Here is a 10042-nt window from a genome sequence, read left to right as displayed (position 1 = left end):
AGATCCCATTCACCTTGGGCTATGGAGCCCAAATCCAATACATTTCCAATATTTTCCCAGTCTCCTCCCAGATAATTCATATTTTAGAGACTTCAAATGAGACTCTGAATGGCTCTTGAAGAGGAGTGAGCTGTTAAAATCAGGGGAGAGAACATAACTGTGGTGATTGAGGTTCTTGCAGCAAAGGTACCAGAGCATAACTTAGAGGGTAAAAGATGATGCTGTTTATAGAGACAGGAGCAATTAAAGCTGAAATGTTTAATTATGAAGAGCAGAAGAGAGAAAGCACCAGACAATCTCCACCACAGCTTTGAAATGAACTCATTTCTACCCAGGCTGCACAGAGGCTGTTGGAGAGCAAGGCAGGGAATCTGGGCTGAGTTCCTCAGCTGGGGATCTTCTTCCCAGGCAGGGAATTCTCCATCCCACGTGCCTGGGGGTGCTGCTTCCCCCTCCCCTGGGGGTTCACACGTGGCTTTCATTGCAGCATCCCTGCAGAAAACCCTGGGTGAAGGAACAGCAGCCTGGGTGGGCTGGGACGGGGAATTCTTCACTCCAGCTTTCCCCTAAATGATCTCCTCTAAAAACAAACCCAGGCACCCCCTAACCTCACACACAGCGCCATCCCAGCGTCACATTTGCATTTTTTCTGCCCTAATTTCCCTTTAAATGCTCTGCAAAGCCGTTAAAGCCCCGAACTTGAAACAGAATTCCCTGAATTCCTGCCAGGAGCATCCTCAGTCCCAGGGCAGTGGGATGCATCAGGAAATGTCTCCCCCTGCATGAACAGCCCTCACTTCTCACGTTCTGCATCCAAGACCCCTTATTTACACCCCTTAATTACCCTAATTACCAGTGGGAAGAATTGCACCCCTCAAATAAGAAAGCCAGGAAAGGGCTGGGGGGTTCATTGAGGCTCCTCCTGGAGACCCAGGTGTGCAGAGTTTGCAGATGCAGGGGAGCTCCTGGACCTGGGGAAACTGAGGCAGTGCCACAGCTGGGAGTGGGGTTGCTCCACTTGGGAAGGGTTCTCCTGATTTGGAAGGGAAAGGATTTTTAGCATTATTTCCCTAACAGTGAATTCCAGAAGTCTTGAGGCTCCAGGGATTTCAGAGTCACCTGATAATTGAGGCAAAGCCCTCCCAGGACACGGGGCCATGCCAGTAAACATCCATGGGGCTGCTTTTCCCTTTGTTTCCCTGCGACTTCTTGTCCAAAAGTGCCCCAAATTCAAGACCAGGAGGGTTGTTTTTTTTTTTTTTCCATTTTTTGGACTGTCCTTTGTGCACTAGGTCAGGATAAGGATTCTGACAAATCTTCCCTAAAAGTTCAAGCTTTGGCTTCACTACTTCAGTGTTGCTGAGTTAGGAATGTTCCTTGGCTCCAGCATCCCAGACAGCACCAGGGCACTTTTAGGTCATTAAAGAGCAAAGATTTCACCGCCATAAAGTCATTTACAGTGATAAATGAAAGTTTCTCATATGGGAATATTTACATGAATTCTAATTTGCACAAAACATTTGTCGTTCCTCCTTTTTCCAAGGCTCTTAGGGACGTCTTACGCTGCTCCTTTGTCAGGAGGGACACCCAGCTCCCAGCTGGGACTCATCCAGGCCGGGGTGACAGCAGGGACTGCTTTCCTTGGCTGGCTTTTCCCCGGGAGCCCGTGCAAACTCCCAGCCTGATGCTGCTCCTTATCTCTGCCCTGCACTAACAACTCCTGGGCTGAGCTCTGTGAGGGAACCGGCCCCAGCGGGGCTGACACAGCTGATCTGATCCCCTGCAAACAAAATCTCTCCTCGCTTGGAGCTCCCTGGGCAGTTTTGATCGGATGCAGGGAAGGGTGGAGGAGTCAAAAAGAGCAAACTTTTCATCAAGGCAGCACAACAATGAACCCCAAGATGACAAAGTGCTCCAGGCCACTTCCAGCTCTTCTACTTCTTTCCTCTCTTAAACCCAAGGAAAATAAATGGCAGGCCAAAAGCTACATGCTGCAAGATTTGGAGGGCAGGGAGGGTTCTGCAGGCTCTCATGGGATCATTCTTTGCACAGTTCAAGCTTGACAGCCAGGAACAACTTGGAATTAGAAGCTCCTGCAGACAGCAAAGCAGAGAAGGAACCCTCCACTGATGACTCCTTTACAGGGTATTTCTCTTCCCCTAATTCTTGCACTTAAATAGTAGAGAAAATAGAGGTACCAAACCCCCGAAAGAAAACATTTGTACCACTGAAATCCCTGAGAAATCTGATGTCTGCAGAGTCAGGACTTACCCAAGGCCTTGAACAGTAATTTCTCCAACAATTTTAGTCCAGAAAAAGGAGAATAAACAGGCCTGGCTCTCTGGAGAGAGGCACCAGCCACAGATGTTTCTATTTTGAGTAAAACCAAACTACAAAGTCAAGAGGAAAACCGAAAAAACAAGCAGAGAGCAGAGAAAACAATCCCCAAGCCACACAAAAAGGGACTTAAACCTCTCCCAGCAGCCAAGACTGGGAGAGAGAAGTTGCAGCCAGGTTGAATTTGCCAGCCCAGAGGTCTCCCTTGCAGACACTGAGGGGGCAGAGGGGCAGCCAAGAAGCTCCTGGTGAAGGTTGGTTTTCCCTGTGCTGGGCATTTTCTGTTCTGCTGGATCACAAAACCATTTGGGCTGGAAAAGCCCCCCAGGGCTGAGTCCAAGCCCATCACTAACTGTGCTGAAAAGCTGCATTTTCTGGAGCAAGCAGGGCAGGGCAGGGCCTGATCTGTGTGGTCAGCGCCGTGGGTGTTCCATCCTCAATTCCTGACGTTGGCACAAATCCAGGAGCTCCCCCCAGCCCAAAATCCTGGCAAAGCCTGGCAGGACCTCTTGCTCTTGATGCTCATCCTCCCCTCAAAGGACTGGGCAATTCCCACAGGGGAGCCAGGCTTTAATTAACGCAGTGCTCCGAGGCTGGGGGCTGAGATTATCTGATCATTGCTGCAGCAATGGGTGATCCCAAATTTTCTATGGGAAAATGCCTGTGGAACCCACGGGAATTACATGGAAAACTCTCCCATCAGACCCTGCCCCATTTTCAGCCCAAGTTTTCAATTCATGAACAATCTCTATATTAAGGGCTGAAATCCCAGAGCCAGACTCTCCTAAAAATGGGATTTTGAGGGAAATGAAGTTTTTACCCCTGGACATGCAGTTACAGAGATGGTTCTGAGTTATGCGAGATGGGACAGGGTGAGAAAGGACATGGAAAAATCCTTCTCCTGTGGATCTCCATCCTATAGATCCTTCTCCTGTGGATCTCCATCCTATAGATCCTTCTCCTGTGGATCAGGAGGCTCAGCATCATGAGGAAGAAGGGGGAAGATAAATCCTGAGGATTTTTTTACAGGATCCACCTGATCCTGCCAGCTTTTCCTGCACAACCCCCAGATTTCTGTCCCAGATCACAGCCCCTGCCTCCTCCAGCCACGTGCTGAGCGTGTAACTCACCAAAGAGCATTTCCCAGCATCATTTTGGGTTCTAACTCGATGGGGAACAGCTCTGAAACTGGAGGGAGCTCTTCCCAAAGGTTTTATTTCAGTCCCCAAAGAGTGGGACTTGTGTGGCCAGGCTGCTGAGGAGCTGCGTGGGAGACCTGCACCTAATCCAGGCTGGAAATCCCAGGCTGGGAATTCCTCCTCCTTCTCCAGGAGCCACCCCCAAAGGCCCCTTTTAGGGCCAGGACAGGGGGGACTTGTACAAATGTGAACATTTGGGGGAGCTGCTCCTGTTCTCCTTTCTGCGAGGAACAATGGGAGCAAGCCTGAGTGCCACAGTGCCCAAAGGCTTCCAGCTGCCTGACCTTCGCTGGCTGATGAGTGAAAGAGAAGCAAAGAAACCCAACCCTTTAATTTCACCAGAATTTTTTACCAAGGGCTGCTCGTGAAAGCAGCAACGAAATTCCAGCTCTGGAGGTGGCTGGGGGAATTTTAAACCCAAAACTGGCAACGCCAAAATTTGACTGGGACACATTTTGTTTTTAAAATTTTTTCAATTTAATTTTAGGGTTTTTAAAATTTTTTTCACACTCAGAACACGCAACACCAAAATTTCAATTAAATTAAATTAATTAATTTTAGTGATGCATAATGCATTTTAATTTTTCCTGTCATAATGTTTAGCTCAGGAGTGTAAATTCTGAACTTCATGTAATCTGTGAGATGCAAGTTTATCCAAAGAAGTTCATTTTTTCTCCTCATTGATGACTCACAGAGCCTATAATCCTTGCATTAAATGAAAGCTCAGACGCAGACATGCATCCAACTAAACAAATTAATAGAACTTAAATAAAGCTATAAATCTCAGTATTTGCCTCTGTGCACCCCACTAGTCCATGGCAAAAAAAACCAATTGAGCCTAAACGTTTATTGTCATACCCTAAATTCTGATTTTCTCGTGTTTGTCTGAGGTTACAGCCCATAAAATCACTGCCACAGCCACTCACTGAGGGCAGGAAGTGGATCCTGCACCTGCACTTTAACTCCTGCACCTTTGTTATTGTTCAATCCAGCAGAAGCAATAAAACCTAACGAAGGGGAAGGCCCCGTTGTTTGTGGGCATGAGAAGACAGAGCCAGGAGCTGGCAGTTTGGACAATGAAAAGCAGGACTCCATCAGCTGCTGATTTGCCTCTTTTTTTTTTTTTTAACTCTCTCCAAGGGGAAAAAAAAAAAAAAAAAAAAAAAGAAAAAAAAAAGAACCAGCTTAATTCTGCAAGAGCCACGAGTTAATTGCGGGCAAATTGATGGAGTTTGCACAGAACTGGAGTTGGAGATGAATTCAATTTAAAGGTATCTGGCTGAGCAAACCAGAGCTGCTGGTGCTGGGGTTTTGTGTGGGTGCAGAGTTTGACATCCCAGGAGCCCCTGGAACCTGCACTGAGCACCTGGAGCACGGAATTCGGGGCAGAGGAGCTGCTGGGGTGCTCAGACAGCAGGTCCTGGCCCTGTGTCCCCTGATCCCAAACTTCCACAGGAATCCAGCAGGTGCAGGGTGAAATCCGGGGCTGTTCCGTGCTCTGTTGGTGATTTCATGCCAGCAGCTGAGGTTGTGCACAAACACAGCAGTGCGTGGAGCCTGAAATCACAGAGTTTGTCCCCAAAGGCAGCCAGGGCACGGTGGGACAGTGGCCCTGGCACAGGAGGACACAGCAAATCCTGTCGGGGAGAGAACAGCTGGAAGAACAGCCCCAGGCTCTGGAGAGCCAGGCCTGCCCACCAGGGATTCTGCCCTGAGAGGGGAACAAGAGGTGAGAATCAGGAATAAAACACAGGGGAAGTTCTTCGGCCTCTGAGCAGCAGAAATGAGGGCTAGAAGTGACAAAGTCACACGGATATATTGGTAAATAAGGAAGCACGTCCCAAATCCTTCTTCATTTTCCTGCAGCCAGCAAAGCATCCAGTGCAGCCCCTGCTTTTCAGGTTGCACTATTTTTGGTTGCAGCCTCTGCTCCCTCAGTGCCCCTCGCTCAGCCCAGGCTGACAGGAGGCAGCTGCTGCAGTGCTGGGGACTGAGCTGCTGCCAGGGCTTCCCCTCGGACAAAATCCCAGCTTTTCCAGCATTCCACATGAGCTGAGGCCCTGTGGCAATGCTGCACAGGCTCCTTCCACACTGGATTTCTCCGTGTAAGCACAGAGAGAACAAACATCTCGTTACAACAGAAGGTGTTGATCAGTTTTGTTGGGAAAAGCCTCCCTTCCCTGGGGAAAGTGGCAAAACCTCTCCAAGAAAGCAAAGTTGGGGATGTGCGATCTCATTTGTGCTGTGTGGGGAGGTAGAGCCCATCTCTGCCAAGCACAGGGCTGCAAATTCACTCCACAGTCTCTGATCTTCCTTTCTCCTACCTCCCTCCCAATAAACAGCGTCAAAAAAAAAAAAAATTAAAAAAAAAAAAGAAAAAAAAAATCAAATAAATAAATGTGTACACAAACTGCAGCCACGATAAGATTCCAATATGGAAGAAGAGTTTGTGAAAGCTCCCTAATAGAGCTGTCAGGGCTGCTTTGTGTTACCCACATGCTGCTCTGAACAAACGCTTTCAATCCTGAAAGGTCGTGTTGGAAGTGTTCCCCACACCCCTTCCCATCCCTCCTGATGCCTCCCAAACCTCCTGGAGATGGTTGCTATGCCATGGGTGAGCTGGGTGCTTGGTATGGAGCAGGGAGAGTGGCTTGTTTTGATTTGAGTTTAAATATTTAGACACAATTTGCATCTAATTAGCATGCTGATGGTTACGGAAGCGCAGCACAGAGCCTGCAGCAGCTTTGTTCAAATGTCACATCCAAGACGACGCTGGCGGTGCTGTGACAGCCACCTCACCTCAAAATTAGCAACCATCCTGCTGGAGGAGGGGCTTTCCACCTGATGTGCAGATGATCAGCCCAGGTTCTCGGGAAGAAAAGGAGAAATTCCTTGGAAAACCCTCAAAATGCTGAGGTGGAGACTCAAACAGCCAAGTTCCCACCAAAAAAAAAAAAGCAAAAAGCACATTGCTAAGCACTGTTCATGGAGAAATACAGATTTAGAACATCTTTCCAGGGTACCTATAATATTTCCATATGTGAAATGGTGCACTCCACAAAAACCTACTTTTACACCAGTCTGTGCCACACAAATGTCATTCCCCCCCCTCGCCCCCCAAAAAAAAAGGCTCATCCAAGCTTTGCTTCCCATTTTCCAGCCAGGCAGCCCAGGGCACGAGCTGAGCTGGACAGCACTGAAAGTTCTACCCAGCAATTCCAGAGCATCAGGGCAAATCTGGTGGGAAAAAATCCAATTGTCCCAATTCTCTCGGGACCACTGCGCCTAGGCAGGAATATAATCCCAGAAAAAAAGGGAATTCAGCACCTCCTGTTAATTATTTAATGACCTACTCTCCTCTTTCCTTGCTTCTGCTGCCCCAAATCTCCCCCAGCAAGCACCTCCACACAAAGGGAGGAATATCCTGCAGATGAATTGAACATCAAACCCAGAGCTGGGCTGGGCAGTCAATAAAAATTCAATAAACACCATCCAGAGCACCTGGCTGCACTGGGGGGAGCCAGGAGCAGCTTTTTGGTCACAATCACTCTCTCACACCACCTACAAAAGGATGGGAGAGCCAAAATTCAGTCTTGTGGGAGTCTCCTGTGCTTTCCAGCTCAGCTTTCTCCTCAGTGGTCCATCATTTTCTTCCTGGCTCCTCTGTCCAGTTTGACTTCAGGTGCAAAAACAGGGGAAATTGAGCAAAAATCGATATCTACATTTCAAAAAGCAGGAGACAAACGGACTTGTTATCTTCAAAACTCTCTCTCAGCCTTGAAAAGCAAGAAAGAAAATGTACAAAAGACCTATAGACAGAATAAAAAAAAAAATATTAAAAAGTGTCCATTGAAGTGTGTCCAAATCTGAGAACAATCTGTGAAGCTTCAGGACGGGAGGAGAGGCCATGGTTCATCCCAGACACAAAACATTCCCACTCCCTGCTCAAAAAAAAAAAAGGGCCTGAGAAGCAGTGGGGCATTTTCAGTTTGGAGAATGGTTTCCAACACAATACATTCCCATAATAGCCCCGAGATGTAAAGCTAATCAGAGGGGACACATTCACAGAAATCAAACCTGGCCAAGTGGCCACCTTGACAGATTCTCCTATTGATAATTTCTTGACCTCTTTTCTCTTTGCTCCCTCACATCCCCTTTCAACAAGCTCTTGTTCCTGAGCATTTCTTGGATGGACAAAAAGATGGGGTGTGGGGGAGAAGCTTTGTGATGAAGTCAAAATCACTGGGCTGGGGCACAGCAAAGGGTGGAGTGGCTTTTCTGCAGGGAGCTGCTTTTCTGAATTCTGCTCTTTTTGAAGCACCCATCATCTTTCCTTCAGGTGAATGCTAATAAGCCATAAAAAATAAATAAAGAGGAGTCAGTGCTCAGGAGCTTGTAAGCTTGGATTATATTAATCAATAAATACTCAGGACGAATCAGCACAGCTCTGTAAAAGGCTTTTCCCAGCACAGATTGTTATCCCAGCTGCTATAATTAGAAATGAGGGATCAGAGCCCTTTAGAGGGCAGAAAATTTCAGATATTACAAGCTCTGTTACAACACACAAAACCTGGGTCGCATCAGGACCTGGTGACTTTTGGGTCTCACCAGCTCTGAGGAAGTTTCCTTGGCATTGCAACAGGCATTATGCAGCACCTGGGTTGTTTTAATTTGAATTTTTTGGCCCTTGAATCAGATCTCCTCTTACCAAGTGTTCAGTGCTGAAAGCAGGTACAGGAACGCAGCTGAGGCTGCTGCAGTGGTGTCAGGGCTGGTGTTTTTCCAAGAAATTTGAAGAGAGCCACTTCTTTGTCACATCCCAGGGACCAGTGACAGCCGTCAGGAATGTAAAGCCATACCTTGCTTTGAGGCTGTGATATCCAGTTCCAAATTTTTGGGTGCACTTCATTTGGCTTCAATGCGTTTAACTCACTTTTAATGGCCCCGTTAATTGCCTAATTGTGAAACCGAGGCTGCCTCTATCTCTGAAGCACATTCCTTGATGGAAAAAAATCTGTTTGTGTGAATGGATGCCCCTGCACTTCCCCAGCAGGTGCTAATTTGGTTTGTGTGAGTGGGTAAATAGCTCTGAAGTGTCTGGGTGTGCAGCAGTACCTCACATTTTCTATCACTCTTACCTTCCCGAGTGCTGGAGATGACAGATGTTCATTAGTCAGAGCAGTTAGAACCATTCCCTCCCCTGGAATATTACCTTGCCTCATGAATATTAATGAACTCTCCTTGTGACAGAGCAGGACAGGCTTTGATCCTCATTTTATAGGCCATGAGCAAAGGGAGTTCAATAATTCCCACGAGGCAAGGCTGGGGCAGGATGCAGGACCTGCACAAACCCTGGGCATTGGGCTCTTCGGCCTTTTATTTGCTTTTTTATTTGCCTTTTCTCTGGGAATGCCGTTGGGGGATGCAAGGGAAGGACACCAGGGCTTTCCTCCCTGTGCCACATCCTCCCTCTCCCCAGGGCACTGAGGCGAGCCCTGTCCCAGCCTCACAAAGCCCCTCCAGAATATTCTTGTGAAAAACGCCAATCACTTGTTTTAAAAATTTATAAAAGTTTAATAAAAATAAAATGGTTATAAAAATAGTAATACAATTAGAGTAATAAAAATTGAGAGTTGGGACAATTACAAGACAATAAAGAACAATGAATTATGGATGTCCAGATGCTCTTGGGCACTTAAGCCACCACAAGCATGCCTTGTGAGCAAAGGAATAACCTTAAAAGCAACAGCCTGATGCATATTGATATATCTCATACAAGATGCATAAATTCCTTGCAAATTAAGAATTTTTCTGGTTTTTGTCAACTTCTTCCCCTTAATCCTGGTGGTTCCATAAAGACAGAGAGGAGGTGGAAGGATGTTTGTCTTTTCTGATAAGGAGGCTGTAACTCTTTATGTGCCCTGTCGCTGTTATCTCTGTGTGAAGAGTTTCTTGATTATCTCATCCATTTCTTGAGCTAGTAACAAATATCTCACATCGCAGAGTTTCTATTTTAACATGGTGTTGTAACCTAAAACTGTATTTAACACGCTACTTAAGAGAATTAACACAGCATAACTTTCTAACATCACGCATATGATATTCATTGCAATATTTGCGAGAAGCCAATCCTAAAATCCGCATTTTCCACACGAGGCAGCCCATCCCCTCCTCCCTCCCTCTGATTTCCCCTCCAGAAGTGCTGGAATCCCTCCCGAACCCAAAGCCACAGCAAAGGCCTGGGCAGCCCCTGCCCCAAAGGCCGCAGAGCCTGGCGGCCTGGGCCGAGGCAGAGGAAATGCCCTGGAAATCACCGGAGGGGAAGAATCATTAGCCAGGATCATTTGAAATGGACAATTTGGGCATTTGAAAATGGACAATGGACATTTGAAAGTGCAATTTTTATAGGGAGGGTGACTGTGAGCAAGGCCCTTCAAGCGTAAGGGATGCCCTCAGCTCACGGTGACTCCCGCAGGCCCAGCCTCCCTCACGGGGGTGACGGGGAC

Source organism: Vidua chalybeata, chromosome 23 (assembly GCF_026979565.1).
Source record: "Vidua chalybeata isolate OUT-0048 chromosome 23, bVidCha1 merged haplotype, whole genome shotgun sequence".
Taxonomy (NCBI): Eukaryota; Metazoa; Chordata; class Aves; order Passeriformes; family Viduidae; genus Vidua; species Vidua chalybeata.
Note: the sequence above shows the minus strand (reverse complement) of the source record.